General features: G+C 34.4%; 1 long non-coding RNA gene across 3 annotated transcripts; it reads right to left on the reverse strand.

The window, feature by feature from the left end:
• Positions 1 to 4731: 4731 nt before the first annotated feature.
• Positions 4732 to 7059, reverse strand: LOC145068681 (uncharacterized). Of its 3 annotated transcripts, XR_013689046.1 has the most exons (4): positions 6674 to 7059; positions 6097 to 6185; positions 5143 to 5864; positions 4732 to 5037 (listed from the first exon to the last, which is right to left on the reverse strand). It is a non-coding gene; the product is annotated as an uncharacterized LOC145068681 (long non-coding RNA). The 3 variants fall into 3 exon arrangements; XR_013689047.1 differs by lacking the exon at positions 6097 to 6185 and having other exon boundaries at positions 6758 to 7058; XR_013689045.1 differs by lacking the exon at positions 6097 to 6185 and having other exon boundaries at positions 6674 to 7058.
• Between the last annotated feature and the right edge of the window lie 7861 nt (positions 7060 to 14920).

A 14920-nucleotide genomic window follows, 5' to 3' on the forward strand; every position in this document is an offset into this window, starting at 1 on the left:
TTCGATTCCTTGCACCCCCAAAATCCTCTTTTTTTTTAATAGAACCATGATGTGAGGATTCCTGCTGGCCGAGGTTGTGATGTGAGGGCGAGGACCGCAAATGAGCAGGCCGTGAACTTCGGACCGGACACGTGTCTTCAGACCGTAAACTCGCGAGACTTCGGACCGTAAACTCCTCAGAAACCCTAGTTGCTGGCCGTACACGCCGCCACCCCCTCGTTGGTTACGACCAAAAACTCGTTTTTATGAAAAACGCGAAGAACAAACCCCCTATTTTGCCAAGATCTATCTAAAAACGCAAAAATCCTTCAAAAATATGATCAAATAAGCTCTAGATCTAACAAAATTATTGATACAACCATGCTCTGATACCAATTGTAAGTCCCCAATCTGCTTGTGTATCAATCAGATCCGTTTGATGGTGCGGAATCCCAATCAAACGGATGATGTCAGATCAAAATAGAAGAGAAGGAGAAGAAGAATATGATGAATCTAGTATGATATGATTAGAATGAAGTTCCTTACAAGATTCACACACACAAATACTCTCTTCTTCTCTAGTTTCTCTCTCTAAGACAGCTTGGATTTCACACACTAAAGCTCCTAAATGACCGTACACTCATATGCATTCCTCACCCTATATATATGAGACATGGGCCGTGAACAGGTTCACGGCCGTAAACACAACCGTAAACTCATATACAGCCGTAAACACCAAGCTATTTACGGTCCTAGACATAAAAATACATTTTCCTAGAAAAGTAAAGTATAAACCATAATTTTGACCCAACACACCTACGATTGCTAGCTACAATCCCGACACAATAACTTTCTTATTATTCACTATTCAATGTACAATGAAGCGTCGTGTCAGGGAAATTATTAGTCAAATAGTGTTGATTATGGGGTCATGGTAATACATTACAAACACCTTAGAGATCCAAATACCATTAGGGACACTTTGGAGTGGTAGATAAAATACCTTAGGGTTGTTAGATATCCTACAAAGATAGAAAATTAGGATTAATAAGATATCCTAAAAGATAACATGATAGGTTCGTAAGATATCCTAAAAAGATAGCAAGCTAGGGTTGATAAAATAGTTTAGGAAAGGTTTTTCTAAGAGAAACATGATTCTTAAACTACAGCAACCAAATAAAAGACGAAACCTATAAAAACCTGTGCAGTCACCAACATTATGTTAACGTTTTTAAAATACATGTATTCTTAGGGAGATGAGTGAGGAGGATAATTGTGCCGAAGAAGATGAGGTTTTCAAGGAAGCTTGTTGGAGTTCAGTTCCGTCTGTTTATCGTTTCTAGAAATGTTTAGGTTATGTGCTTGACTTTTAAACAATGTAATTCCAAATAATTTATAATAAATAGAAGTAATGTATGTAATATACATTTGTGTAGTGTTATATATATATATATATATATATATATATATATATATATATATATATATATATATATATGCCTCAATCCAATTTCCCCACGTTCACACCCCCTAGTGTTTCCTCTGCCTGTTGGGAGTGTAACAAATTGGTATAAGAGCTACTGGTTATAGCGAACTAGTAATTCCTTTGCAAATACGATTATAACCTAGGGAAAAAACTTTAAATTAGTTAAAGCTAATAAAAGTATTATTATTAATTAACTTACGAATAGACTACTTACGGGAGGTGCCTAGGCTGGACAAATTTTCGTTTGGGTTGCTGGATTTCAGAACGACTATATGATAAAATGGTCCTACCCTCCGACTTTTCCTACCTAGCTGATCGTTGCTTAGTGGTCTTGAAGCACACAAACTTAGAATTTATAAAATACCCTAATCAGACAATAATTAGATAAACAGTTATATAAACTCATATAAATACCCTAATGTATCATAAAAACTATCCATTCAAATCACAACTTAAGATTTTAGGTCAAAAACGAATCCTAGGGTTAGTCTAGTACTACGGCCGTACCACAACTAGACCTAGAATGCGCAACTAAGTTTTATTATGGTCCGACCAACACACTCTTAAACCTGGACGTCGTAGTTGACAATCTAAATGCTTGAGGATTTATGGATTAGTGGTTTAGTATGCCTAGTTAAGAGCTTAGGACGAGGCCTACGACTAGAGGATCTTCGGATTAGTAGCATAGATCGACTTCTTGAAGACTATAGCTTAGTTCAAGACCTAGTGGAATATGATAGTACACCTTGTAGATATCCGAAATAGAGACAGACATATGACATACCTTTCTTATGGACAGTTACCTAAGATATGGTACTATCTACTCTCTGTGTGTTGTGTGTGTGTTAATATATATATATATATATATATATATATATATATATATATATATATATATATATATACACTAGAAAGGTTTTCGAGCCGTGCTAAGCATGACCCATGGATATAGTTGAAGAAACGTCATAGAAGATGTACATAGATGATATTATTGGTAGAATTTTAGAAGTGCAATGTTGTAACAAGTAAAAAAAATGAAAGTAGGTTGTATTATTGACATATGAATGAAAAGTACAATGTTCTTTGTTGTGTTTGGTAACAATGACGATGCCAATGAATTGAGTATATTTTTCAAGTTAATGTCCTAATAAGCAGACTAATATGGTATAGACTTAATAAGGAAAGAACGACTTAAAAGATAAAATTACATGAAAGAGGCTTTTCTTTGTAAGTTCTAACTTTTTACCTGACTTTATCAAATATTTTGTGAACATTATTTATCCCGACAAGACTTTATCCATATAAAACTTATTATGGAATAAAAAACAAATCCTTATTCCTTTATCAACCCACCAGAGTGCCATCTTTGCTACATAAAAATCCAAAAAGAACCGGCAACAAACATCTTTGTAAAGTAACAACTCATCAATCATTATTTATTTTGTAAAATTTAAACAAATTAAGCAAACTACCTCTAAAATGAAACACGTCTCAGGTCACAAAGATGAACCTCCAAGTAATCATCCAGTCTCATTTCTATCATTGCATTCATCACTATCTTCAATCCTATTTAAAATAAACAAATGCATATTGATAGGGTGATATTATAACAAGAAAAATGTATATAATCCTGAAATGTAATGTTAATTTATGCCAAATCATATCATCAATTATGAAAGCCATTAATATTGATTTCGCAACAGAAACAGTTATTCAAAAATAACAGGGCATATTAAACAAACATGTTTGGAAAACATCAAAAATAGGAACAAACAGATAAGGATGAATCAACCATGTCTGTTCATATTGTGGAGCAGAAGAGAAGACAGGGGCGTACTCCAGCCATTCATTAATCTAAAAAATTGGTGAGTATCAACCAAATATAATTAGTAATTCTTGATAAATACAAAACTACACCAACCTAATATCTTTATTTAATTAGGTGTTTCGAATAGGTAACTTATTTGAAAAAGGAAAAGAAAAAAGAAATTCACTTGGATGGTGGATACAAAGCAGATAATCAACATGCCCATCAGAAACGGTCAGTCAAATCTTCAAAAAAATAAAAGTAAATTAAAAAAAAAAAGTAAAGGATTAACAATACATAGACACAGATAGCCACTTCAACAAATTAAAAAACTTTAAATTATTGAAAAAAAAGATACGATGAAATAATCATCTCTACAATATCAGAAAACCATAACAACCAAAAAATTAAAAAATCAACTATTAGAGTTTGAGAGCGAGGCCAGAGAACGGGAGCGAGACAAATTAGAAGGTTTTCTAATTTTAAGGAATCCTAAAACAGAAAACTGAATTGGTTTTGTTGAGGAACCCTAAAAAAGAAATCTCAATTGGTTTTATTACCGTTGAATAAGACCAACATTAACCGATCCCCAAAAAATAAAGATGAAGAAGCGAATACACTCCCCACCAAATCAGTTTGAGAATTTTTTGGGGGGATGTGATCGACGGCGGAAGATGACAATCGTAGAAAGAGAAAGCATGAGGAATAGAAACAGAGAATTCTCATTGCCATTTGATATGGAAATTTATAAAACGGAAACGACATACTGGATGATGAGGCGTTATGAATCCACTTTGATATGCATGACGTCGTTCACAAGACACCATCTGCAATTCTTAAACCATCTCTCACGCAAGCAGATACGAGAAAACGGAAGATGAATTGGTATGAGTCGATGTTGAAAATTATAGCGTCGTTTAGAAGGTGGGTTACGTGGCATTAAATTAAGTAAAATTAAGTAGGTTAAATTAATTTACAAGGCACGAGATAAAAAAAGGCTTTATATATATATATATATATATATATATATATATATATATATATATATATATATATATATATATACTAGGTAGGTTTTGTGGGTCGTGATAATCACGGCCATGAAGGGTAATTTTAGTATTTTTCTCTAAAATGGGGTCGAAACAAATATGATTTGCGTGTTTCTATTGTTTTTCAAAGTTGATCGTCAAGACATATCAATATTGAAAAATGGTGCTATAAAAGGAAAAAAAAATAGAATGATATAATACATAACCAAATGACATTACATTTGCTACTTGCATTCAACCCAAAGATCTCCAATTTTCTTTTTTCTTTCTTCGACGATGGCATCAGAAATTTTAGCCTCAATAGTTTTTGGAGCGTCAAGTAGAAGCTTCGCTATGGCAGTTGTTGCCATTAAAACGCGCGAGAAAAACCAAAATTAATCAATTTAATACACACAAGAATAACAAACAACTAAATCAAAGGAGCATCAAAAATGGAATTTATGTACTATATTTCATGTCCGAGTTGTTGGCCAACTGCAAGTAGCTCAATTACAACCTCAACCTTTTCATTTTGCGTCATTGTCAAAAAAAAAAATTAATTTCTACCAAATATTAAAACCTTATAAGACTAAAAAAAGATATCGCATTTCAACAGAAATTCAATAAGCTGGATAAAAACTATTTGTGACGCTAGGCAGTGAGCTCATCTATTCAATACACTTGGTAGATCTGATTCCTTTATGTTTTCAACTTATTCAAAAATCCCTTTCATAACACTGAAAATGCAAATAGACAAACCATTTCACTTAAGCTATTTCAATTTCCCAGCATCTCCTAAAGCAAGATAATTTTGAATTTTTTTTTTCATGAAGTATACCAACCTTCTATAACACAAAGCATATAAGTGTCCACATTTAATAGCTTTTGCAGTTCCCGGTCATTTCCACTTCTATCTTTTGTCATGTCCATGGCTATGGAAGCTACAAAATCATTATTGACAAGTACAAAAAATATTTTCTCATCGATTTAACAAAAAAGTTAGTGATGCACCTTGATACCAAGTTAAAATCGAGGCCACTCAAATAAGATTCAAGTCAAATAAGCCCAACATGGCATTAGTAGAAGGTTCATTTCCAAGCTATGTGCCTTGTTTGAAATTCTTGCTAGGATTTTATGTTCTTTATCGAATTTGGATATTGAAATGTTTGTTATTATCTTTTTGGCTGAGTTTTAAAATAAAAAATATAAATATAAATAAGTGAATTTCATTCATTTTTTAATAAGTTACAACTTAATGTGTTCCAATCATGAATCAAAAGCAACTTCACTATCAAAATATAATAGGACTATGACTACAAGAGTGTTCTAGGCTCATGCCTCAAAAACTAACAAATACATTTCCAAATAATAGTCCTGGAGGTGAATAGTCACAGACACAAACACTTTTTATCCAAGATGAATTTAATAAACCCTATGTGCTTTGGTCTTACGTGCTTCTACATTTGAATAAAAAATTCTGATCAAAGATTAAAAAAAATAACCTTTGTACATGGTAGGATACGAAGAAACTGCCAATTTCCATTTGACTTCGAGAAATCATATCCTGCAGAAATGGTAAAATAAAAAATTTAAGAAATAAAGATTGGATACAAATGAAGCATGTCTGTAATGACATGCTTTACAACCAATCCACTAAATCAAGAAATATTTGCAAACCTATTACAAAAGTTAACAAATAAAATGAAAAGTTGTTGACTTTCAAATAGAGTCCAATAAATATATGTTAATGAGAATATAACTTAATTTAAGAGGTTTATGGAACTAAAGAAACATACAGTTTCAGTTGAATCATTCTAGTTGTAATCTTTTCCTTTTGATTTAATAAACTTTTTCACCTTCTCTTGATTTCATTCCTCTATTCTTTCTAAGATACCACAAGAAAGAAACGCATCGAATCACATGAAAAAAAAAAAGTTGTTATTAACTTTATTATGTCTTTTTTGAAATTACAGCAACCACCACTTGAAACTTGAAAGATTTTAACTTTTTAGCATTCTAAAAAAAATAAAAATCAAATTAAACCTATACACATCGCAGGAAAAATAGTTAATTGAAACCCAAATCCAAACTGGTTTAACATGGAAATCAGAAAACTATACCGACTGTGAAAACTAAAATAAACACAAAAAAATATGAATTTTCAAAATCAAGAAATAGAGAGAGATATGAACCGTATTAGCAAATAAGAAGAGTAAATCAGGATGAAGTGATGAACGTTCATCAGAAAAATCGAAAACCTATCTCCAAAATTGATTATCCTTCAAACCCCAAATCATAGAGAATCAACAAAAAGTGAAAATGCAAAGACATATTTAGAAAATGTATGTGACAATCGGGAGAAGGAACACCGACCATTCATATAGTTTCTAGATGGAATTGAAACGTGTTGCACAAAGTTTCTTCAAAAATAATTGTTATAGTCGTCTGAAAACCCACCGTCTTAAAGGAAGACGCATAATCTGGAAATTTAAAGTTAGGGTTTTCCAAAATCGAAAGTCGACGATGTTATCGTTTTGATTGAGAGAGAAATAGGAAGCGAAGGAACATACATATTTGCCAAAAATATGCGGATCCAAACCACATATACCCACCAGAGTCGGGGTTAATGGAGAACGGGATTCGGTGGATGAATGGAGAGGGGTGGATGTAAGGAGGGGAAGCGAAACGGCTCAACAGAACATGATTCAGCATGAACATATGTTACCTCTTGTTCCCGAGTTTTTTTTTTTAAATTCATTAAAAGGAAAGGAAAGGAAATTATTAACGGAAGGATAGGAGGGCAAGGAAAATTTTATTTAATCTGTGTTCTCTAGTTCGAAGGAAATAAAAGTATAATTTTTAGTCTATGTGTTCCCGAGCTATGAGGGAAAAGAGAAGAAAATTAAAAGATTACGATTATACCCCTATTTACACATTATGTTAAGAACATGTAAACAATATGAATAAACTACAATTGAAATCAAAATCAATCAAAAACATTTAATCAAACAATCAACTAATGAAATAAACTCAAGTCAACAATGAAAACTCAGAAAATCAAAATTCCCCCTCTTACAAATGAAGTCCAATGCAACCTACTGTAAAAAAACAAAAATCAAATCCCATAAAACCTAAAGATATGATTCAATTTTTAGCTTCACTCATCATCTTTTTTAAAAAGATCTTCCTCATCCTCATTGAAGAACTAAAAATTGTCCTAGCATAGGCGTGAATACGCGATAAATATATGAAAGCATCTGCAAATTCATTGTCATCCAAACCCATCAACTCTAACTCTTTCTCGATTTCCTCACCTGTATAGTCACGAGATTTGTTCCCTTCCCTCATAACATCAACGATTTCTTTAAATGTTTGCACAATATTGTGTTCAAAAGATTCTAGTTGAGGTTCAGGTTCAGTTTCAGCTACTACTTCATCTTCATCTTGAAGTTTGCTTTCTAGTTTTCTTTTTTTACTCTTCAGCTTCTTTGCTTTTGAACTCCCATCAGGTGAAACATATGTTGCTGACACTATTTGAATGTCCTCATCATCATCTTTGTGTACGTTCTCCAAACTTACCTCCTTATTTGCCATTAGTTTTTCCACATCAGCAATTTTTTCTATTTTAATTTCTTTGGATTTGCTTAACCGGACGTTTTTTTTCTTTTGTTGTTTCCGCTTTTGATCCCGATGCTCTATCATCTGAAAATAACATCTCCAACTGACTGTAATTTGAAAACTTTTTGGTCCTGAATGCAGCTACTTCAAGGTTCGTCTGTTTATAAACAAACCAAAAAATTAATTAGTAAAGTTAATGGTAAAAAAATTATATAAAACAATAAATCAAATGTAAAACCAATACATACTTTAATTAATTGCTCCCATACTTCCTCCTCTGCTTCAATGTGTTTTGTTTGAGAATTCCATGAGAACCCACTCAACGAAGTATCCCGATACATATCATACCATTTACTAAAATTACCTTTTAAAGTTTTCATTCTGTTTTTAAGTTGATCTTTTGTAATAGACTTATTAAACTCTTTACTCAACCCTGCAATCATGTTCGCATATGCTTGCGAAGTGAATGTACCATTCACCCGATTACCTATATCATCTTCTTTTACAAGAGCTTCAACTAGAGCATTATCATATGATCTGTCGATGTCAAATTTTCTTTTTTCACAACACTTCCATCCGCTGCCCTTTTGTTCATGATTGCTCTGTACATACAAAGATAACATAACCAGAAATACATTATTAAAAATTGTACAAATATTTATAAAAAAGAAAGGGCTCATAATTTAAATAACACCATCAAAAAAAGAAATTGCAAATGTCACTACAAAATTAAACTAAATTAACAAAATGAAATAAAACTAATAAATCGTTGATCTACTATAAAACTAATTAGACATATCTATTTCATTGTTTGGTTTCAACAAGTAATCATTCCACATTTGAGTTGTAATAGTGTTCCTGAATTCCTCAGCCCCATCACTAAGCACACTTCCGTTATTAACATCATGTCTCACTTGTTGTGGTTGTTCATCCAACACCTCTTGTAAGACTTCATGTTCAAGTTTTTTTATCACGATCCTCGTCTAGTAAAAAATTGTGTACGATACAACATGCCACAAAAATGTCCGATTGTGTGTCGCAAGAGTAAAAAGGTTCTTGTGAACTTCTAACGATTGGGAACCTTCTTTTTAAAACACCAAACGACCGTTCTATTGCGTTACGTAAAGAAGCATGTCTAAGATTGAACAACTCTTTTGCATTCATTGGGAGGTGAGCAGAACACTCTTTCAAATGATACCTGACACCTCTATATGGTGTCATTAGTTCAATGGTATGAGGCAAACCAACGTCTACCAAACAATATCGGCCTATAAATAACATGTAATTAGTTTTCTAATAAAAGACTACACACAAAATTAAATTAGTTATCAAAAATTACCCCTAGGAATTAGTAGTTTATCGTCTCTTTTAAGTGCATCTTTCACTATCCTTGAGTCTGAGGCAGTGCCCTCCCAGCCAGTTAAAACGTACGTAAACTTCAAATCAAATGAACATGCGGCTAAGACATTTATGTTAGGGTAACCCTTGCGACCACGATATCTAGGGGCATCTTTATTGGGTACTTTTACACGAACATGTGTCCCGTCAATTGCCCCTACACAATTCTTGAAGTAGGGATAAAATCTCTTTTTCTCTTGAATTTCTTTCGGGACCACATCACCTTTAGGTTGTTGAATGTAGTAACTTTCTAGTGCTACAACCGCGCGAAGAACTCTATGGAAGCACCTACTTGTTGTAGATTTAGCACGCCCATAAATGAAGGAGACCATTGTATTTCTCATACGTTACCTACGATGTGTAGAAACCTTGCAACATGTTCTTCAACAGACATGCGTTGCGTAGGTCGCAGTCCACCATCACGTCGTAAGATAGTACACAACTTTCTAAAAGCTTGTTCACTCACACGAATAAGCTCACGGCATTTCCCACCTTTAATAAGTTTGTGTAATAGTCGTTCTCATTCAAGTTGACGCTTTAATAGTTCTTCCTTACTAAGTAAATTATGGTTATTTTTTTCGAAATTCTACGATGTATTACAATGGCCATGAACATCAAAGTAACCACTAGCCTTCGTCTTTTTTCCCCATCATCATCTTGGCTGGTCATGGCACTTTCCTAATACTAAAAATTCATTTGATCAAGAAAAAAGAAAAAAAAATCTCATTAGCTATGTGAATTTGATCTCGAAGTCAGCTCATATGCTATCTCTTGGACCACTTTGAAGTTTAAAACTATGCATAAAGGATATTGATCTTACTCTACTTTTACTGCTGCAGAATGGATGGAATAACCCAGAATGATCTAGCCAAAGAACTTGGCATTAAAAATAACAACATATACAATATATTAAGGAATCTTGAGACTCGTGGGTTAATTGTGAGGCAATCAACAATAGTAAGGAAGAAATAAGCTAGCAATGAAGGGGAACACAAAGCAGGTTCAATAGTAAACACCAATATGCTCCACTTATATCATTATGCAAAGCATTTGAAAAGCTTACAAAGACTTGAAATTACGAAAGATGAACCACATAAAACACTATGCATGTGATATAAAAGCTATCTGTGATAGACGTGAAAAATTTGATGGCAATGTTACTCATAAGCTGTACAGCAAAACATCTATAACCTCTCATGTTCAAGTAATTTTTTATATATACTCATAAGCTATACAGCTCATCATAACATAAATTGTACATCTGTTATAAAAGGATTATACAAATCATAGTGTTATTCGGGGGTGTGTAGGTGTTATGTGATTCATGAATCAATAAAAAAACAACAAAAAAAGAAGACAGCAAGCATCGAACACAGTGAAGTCACATGCAGTATTTTATAATATTTTCATATTTAATAGTTTGATGCATATTAGATGGAAGAACTGTGAGCAAGAAGATTGTATAGGGATATGGAAGACATACCTGATAGGGGGACGAATTGAATAGCAGTTCGACTGACTTGAACAGGGACGCACAAATGAGAATTCTTGTTGGGAGGTATTGATTATGCGGCTACGTCATGTTATAAATAGGGTTGAGGGTATTATCGTCCATAATATATTCAATGTACGTATCCTTCCAGTTTTCTTCCCGAATCCGCCCAAATTGGGAGGAAAATTTGGAAGGAAAATGGGCCTTCAAAATCCTTCACCTCCCCTCCCTTTCCTTCCCTAATTTAAACTCGGGAGCAAGGTTTTCCGTCCATATCCCTCACCTCACCTCCAAATCTGCCCATTTCCGTCCTTAAGTGCAACTGGGGAACAAGCTGTTAATTTCCATGGCATCGTTCAGACGTAGTTGACGTGTCTTTCAGTAAACTGGGTAAAATTTGTGTACGCGCTCTTAGAAAAATAGGGCTTTTGTATATACTAATGATATATACACACACACACACACACACACACATATATATATATATATATATATATATATATATATATATATATATATATATATATATATATCTAGCCGTTTACCCGCGCCAAGCGACGGGTGTGACAATGGTGGTTGAATGCTGAAAGATGAATTAAACCCTAGAAATGGAAACGTCAGCGATATATATCCAATATTTGTGAACAGAAATTGCGAGATTTGGGGAAATACGGAGATAAGGAATGAACCAGGTCAAAATAGCCTAAGAATAGGGGAGAAGAGATTTGACATTTTCAATTGTTGACCATATGTACTCTATTCTTTTTGTAATGCATAAATTCATTGTACAAATGCATTGTATGTTTGTACGACTTAAAATCCAACATTTGACCAAAAATGCTTTATAAGGTAATTAAGATATATATATATATATATATATATATATATATATATATATATATCCTAATCTTATAAATGAGTACAAATGCCACGTGTCAATACTTTCGCTCCCCTCCATCTTAATTTCCCTCTTCTTTTATTGTAACGCCATGTTCCGAATCTTTTCCTATTTGGATGTGGGTGATGTAAATTTAGATGATCAGGGGATTCGATTTATGTTTTGGATGGGGTATTTTGGTAAAGTCTCAGCTCGAACTTTTATGGAAATTGGATTTTTGTTTAGGAAATTTTGAGGTGATTATAGGATGCTAAAAGTGTTGAGCCTTCAGAATCGGACCTTTTAATGGATATAAGGATCGTCGAAATCCAATTTATAATGAAGATGTTATAGCCTTCGGAAGAATTACAGGTTTAGGGGAAAACCCTAGTACGCGGGGCGTACATGGGGAGCATGCAATGCGTCCTTGTTCGAGGACCATTACACGAGGCATACACTAGCGTACACTGAGCGTAGTCAGCAGATTGATCGCGAAGCTTCGACCACATATGTTGCGTGTACAAGGAGTACGTTGGGCATACGAGGAGTGTAGGGAACCCTAATTTAAGTAAGTTGGGACGTTTTAAGGACTTATTCTTTTAGATCTGAGCTTATTATGGATTCCTTAAGCATAAAGGTGTAAGCTCTATGGGATTTTTGGTCAGATGCATGCATTAAGTCAATGATTAAGTCCTTTAGCCATGCATGAACATAAAGTTAATAATTATACATGATAATACAACTCAAGGTTGTCAGACCTACGTTTTGGAACAATGTCTTCAGGGATTAAGGGCTAAATGCAGAAGATAGTCGAATGGGAGGTGTATGTTGGGCATACAAGCCAATATGTGCAGCGTACAAGCCCTAAAGCACGTACGCTTAGCGTATAGCTGAGTACACCCCACGTACTCAGTCAGTGGGCTTTGAACGTTTTGGGCTTCAGTTTGGGCCATTCATTTGGGCTTTGATGCTTAGGGATTTATGGTCCACTTGAATGCATTTATTGTGGACTAGGAATGTTGTTGGGCCTTGGGCAAGGCCTATGTAAGGGTTTAGGCATAATTTGGAAAATTGGGCCATGTATGGGCCTTGAGTGTTTATATGGATTTTGGGCCTTTGGATTGTTGGTTTGGGACTCGGATTGGGTCATGTTGAGTAAAGGGTAAAAAGGTCTTTTACCCTAGTTTGGTAATTTAGTATGGACAAGATCCGAGTATTGATGAATGATTATTTTGGTGATTTGTAGCACGAGGATTTTAGCGGGGCAACAACCATAGATTCTTTATGTGAGAGTCGTCAGTGCGAAGTGAGTTTTCCTCACTATAATTTTGGGTTGAAGGAACCAAGTTCGGCCCCTTTGGATTGGTATCCTGATTTATCAAATGAAATTATGTTGTAGCGATATGTTAGATTTGCATCCTGGTATATATGATGATGCTATGCCTAGTGATTCGTTAGATCTATATGATTGTCTGTATTTTCTAGCTAGGGTTTGATATGTTATATGTTGACATGTGATGATATGTTGGGTTGAGGCGGTCCTGCTATGTGCTCAAGGCCAAAAAACCCAGGGCGTCCCAGATAGACTGCAGGCTGGTGGGGCGTACCAGTGAGGCTGAAGGCCCGAAGAACGTTAGGCGTACCAGTAATGCTAAGGTTCTGTGAGCGTAGCAGCTAGACTGTAGGCCGGTGGGGTGATCCAGTCAGACTTAAGGCTCTGTATGCATGTTGTATGTTGCGGTTGTTGTTTTGTTTATGTGTTGTGTTGGTACTTTGGGGGAACTCACTAAGTGTTGGCTTACAGTTTTGGGTTATATTTCAAGTACTTCAGAGGATTGTGGGAATGCGAAGGAGTGAACGTATACATCCTCATCTTTTGGACTTATGATTTCGGGAAACTCTGAATATGTTTTGAAAACTATGTTGTAAACAATTTGTGATTTTGGTTTGTTTTTAAAAGTTTAAAATTTTCATGATTTTATGGAGGTTACAAGTTGGTATCAGAGCCTTGGTTTAAGTGAAAAGGAGGAACACTCGTGTGAATCTTGTCTCAGACTAAGGAAAAAGATTTTTAGAAAAACAATTTTTCCAATGGTTTTCAAAATAATCAAGGAGGACATGATGTGTACGATCAGGCGGAGCCAGTAAGTAGACCCCAAATTACCACACAATTATTTGAGATTACATTATGATATGTTAGGACAGCGTGCAAGTAACAGGACAAGGATCCTTAGGAACTGTACGATTGAAATTCATGATATACGATGCCTTTTGTTTTGTATAATACTTGATTGATTGTTATATGACTCTTTCGCGTGTGAACTGACTATTGAGTGAATACGCTAAGTTACATGCTTCATGGGTTAAACAATATTAGGATAAGAGATTTGGTCCCGCTGCGCAGCTCATTTCTAAGTCCAACCGTTGTAGGATTGAATCTTTTAGTCTAAGATTGTTTAAGTTGTGCAGCATGTGATTGTATTTACGCGATAATTATTTGGCACTAAAGAAGGGTTGTGCTGCAGTTAGTGTGACAACCAGATATTTTGACTCTATGTAATGACCTAAAAAGTCAAGTATTGTAACCACTTTTGAAATAATGAAATTAACTTTGAAAATAAAATGTACAAAAGTCTCTATTGGGTTACCTACTATGTTATATATTGTGTCACGGTTTACAGAAATACTAAGAACACTAAAATCGGTGTTATAACGAAGAAGTTATGACCATTCTAAGATTTCCGACAAAACCGGCAACACCGATTAAACAAAAAATGCAAAGTTTCAATACAATATTTTTTAGCTTTAAGTATCTAAATGAAAGTTGTAGATATCATTAAACCGTAAACGTACGTAAAAAGAACGTCCAAATGTGACTTCGTATGAGGAAGTTATGATTTTTCCAAGATCCGGATATAGCAATAGACATCTAAAAACTCGAAATAGAGATCGAGAGACGTTTGGCCGAAACAACCTAAATGAGAATTCAAGGTCTCAACAATAGTAGCGCAACGGTAAAAAGTCTAAAGAAAACGGACATCAGATGAAGAAGTTATGGAATTTAAACTGACTTTTCCAGGTCCGATCTATTAAAAATAATATAATAAGAATAAAGTCAAAACTATCCAACGGAGTCTAAACGAGAGTTGTAGAGCCTTTTCACACCTACGCGTACATATATAGAACGTCGAAATCGGAGCTCATACGCGGAAGATACGAATTTTACAAGTTTAAG

Source organism: Lactuca serriola, chromosome 8 (assembly GCF_051521515.1).
Source record: "Lactuca serriola cultivar US96UC23 chromosome 8, Lser_US96UC23_V15, whole genome shotgun sequence".
NCBI classification, from domain to species: Eukaryota; Viridiplantae; Streptophyta; class Magnoliopsida; order Asterales; family Asteraceae; genus Lactuca; species Lactuca serriola.